Source organism: Psammomys obesus, unplaced genomic scaffold (assembly GCF_907164565.1).
Source record: "Psammomys obesus unplaced genomic scaffold, mPsaObe1.curated_primary_1811, whole genome shotgun sequence".
In the NCBI taxonomy this organism is placed as follows: domain Eukaryota; kingdom Metazoa; phylum Chordata; class Mammalia; order Rodentia; family Muridae; genus Psammomys; species Psammomys obesus.
In genome coordinates, this window is record NW_026596131.1 from 10,043,983 (window position 1) to 10,046,602 (window position 2,620).

Below are 2,620 nucleotides of genomic sequence, written 5' to 3' on the forward strand. Positions count from 1 at the left end.
CGGATTTGGACTTAAAATAATAAATATTGATTCTCTAACAGGTCTAGAGAGAGATGGGACAGATGAGAGAGAGAAGGAAGTGAAAGAGAGAAAGGGGAGAGAACAAAAGAAAGAGATAAAGGGATGAAGGAGAGATAGAGAAAGAGGGACTAGAGATTCAGAATGTCCAATGTCCTGAGTTTGATTCTAGCACCACAGGAAGTAATATACATACATGTCAATAGGTTTAGGGTTTACCCTAAATCTCAAATGGCCTCATCTTGAAATCCTTAACTTAGTTGTTTCCATAAAGATTTGGGAGGCTGAGGTAAGGGGATTGCCTCAAGTCTGAGGCCAGCCTGGGGCCACCTTGTGACTTCCAGGCCAGCCAAAGTAAACAAATAGAAAATAAAATCCAATCTTTATTCATAGGTGCTACACAGTAAACCCTTTTGCATACTGGGGGACCACCATTCAGCCCACTCATTTCCTCTATTGCTTCCTTTCCTCAGATCCTGGAAGCCATTCATCAGTTTTCTACATCTATAGATTCCCATTATGGACATTTCTATGAATGGAACCCTGCAGTCTGTGGTCCATTGTGATTGGTTTCTTTTATTTAGCATCGTGTTGTCAAGATCCATCTACATAAATCCTATCAATATCTATTTTGACTATTGATCATTCTCAATATGGTCATGTGTCAGCTGATGGACAAATGAGCTATTTCTATTCTTGAGCTATTCTGAATAATGCCACTCTAATAATCACTGCACAACTGCTAACTACTTCCTCCATTAGAGAAAGATCATGCTTTCCTCTAGGCCCAGGGTCAAAGTATACAGTAGCCAGCTCCCAAATGGTTTGCAGTGTTCTCCCACCTCCGGCCTGTTGTTCATGCTGTTGTGTGATCTTTTCCTTTGAGTGTGGGTGGCGATGACCCCCTTCTAATTAATAGATATGGTGAGAAGAATGGAATGTCACATTCAAGATCAAGCCACAAAGCACTTGACCTCTGACCTGCTCATGTAATGGAGCAAGCTGCCCTGCAGTGCATTGGCCTCTGGAGAAGCCCTTGTCCCAAAGAACTGAGAGAAGACCACAGCCAACAGCCCTGTCAGTGCTTAGGCCTTCTGGAAGCCACATGAGCATAGAGAGGCGAATCTTCCCCAGCCACAACTGCATGGTGGCTTTGGCCTCAGCGGGCAGTCCTGTGAGGTTCCTGAGCCAAAGGAGATAGGTGGCTCGGCTGCTAGGATTCCTAACCTGAACACTCTGAGATACATTGGTTTAAGCCTCTAAATTTTAGGGCAGCTTGCTATGCAGCTCTGAATAGTTTATACAAAGAGGACAGAAGAGATGCCCTTGGGAGTCCCAGGTTACTGAGATGTGGGGTCAGGAATATTATCGGGAAGTGGTACTTGTCTCACATGAACTGGGGTTTGGGTTTGGGCTGTGAACATCACAAGTTCAAACCCTATTAATCAGTCTGTGTTCCTCACTGGGGCGGAGGGAAGGTGCAAGGTGACTAGGGAGAGAGGGAGCGGGGTAAATGAAGTACAAGCGAGCTTCGCTGGATGAGCACTTTCAGTGTGCTGCACACCGGATCAAGCGTTTATTGACATTTTACCTCCTTTTCAGTCTTCACAGAACCATCTTACAAGGTCAGTCTTCTTGTCCCTGCTGAGAGACACAGAAGCAGGAGCGAGAGCTTCCACAGTGAGGTTCCCCTCACTCTGGTATCCATACTCCTGTCATGCAGGGCAAGGCATGCTCGGAAGTTAGAGAGGAGGGATGAAAATCCAAACCCGTCTTGATTCAGGCAGGCCTTCTGCGCATCTCGCTTCTGCAGCTCCTCGTGCCCTTTGCTCCCATCCTGAGGAGCAGGAAAGAATCTTTCTCTTTGCCGCAGAACAAAGAAGCTAAGAAAGGAGGCTGTCAAGGGCCCTGATGTGCCATCTGCTGGCCTGGAAAACTGATGGCCAAATGGGAGCAGCTGTTTTGCCAGTGCTGAGATGGTAATGTGGTGTAGTGGCAATAGTGGTCGTGGCGATAGTGGCGATAGGATTTGTTGTAGCTATAGTAACAGCAGTAGCATGGCAGTCACGGTAGTAGCGATGGCAGCGATGATGGTGCTGGAACGGCAGCGGTAGAGGTTGTTGTGCTGATGGCTATGGTGGTGATGAAGCCGCAGTGGCGGATGTTGAAGATGGTAATGATGGTGTGGCTGCAGCAGACACAGCGGCTGCGGAGGTTGCAGTGATGGCGACGACAGTGGCGGTGGTGACAGCAGCTATGGAGGCTGTGGGGGCTGCTGCTGTAGCGGCAGCAGTAGAGGTGGTGATGACAGCAGTGATGGTGCCGGAGACAGCCGTGGAGGCTGAAGTGGTGACAATGATGGAGGGCCAGTTAGCAGTGGTAGAGGCCACAGCGGGGATGGCAGCGGGGATGGTGGAGGTAACGGTGGTGGCAGTGGCAGCCGCGGAGGTTGTAGTGATGGGGATGGTAGTTATGTGGGTGGTGGAAGTTGTAATGATGGTGATGACAGTGGTGGCGGCAGTGGACGTGCTGTGCTGGTAATGGCAGTGGTCGTGGAGGTTGTGATGGTGGTGGTAGTAGCAGCAGTGATGGAAGCTGTGAG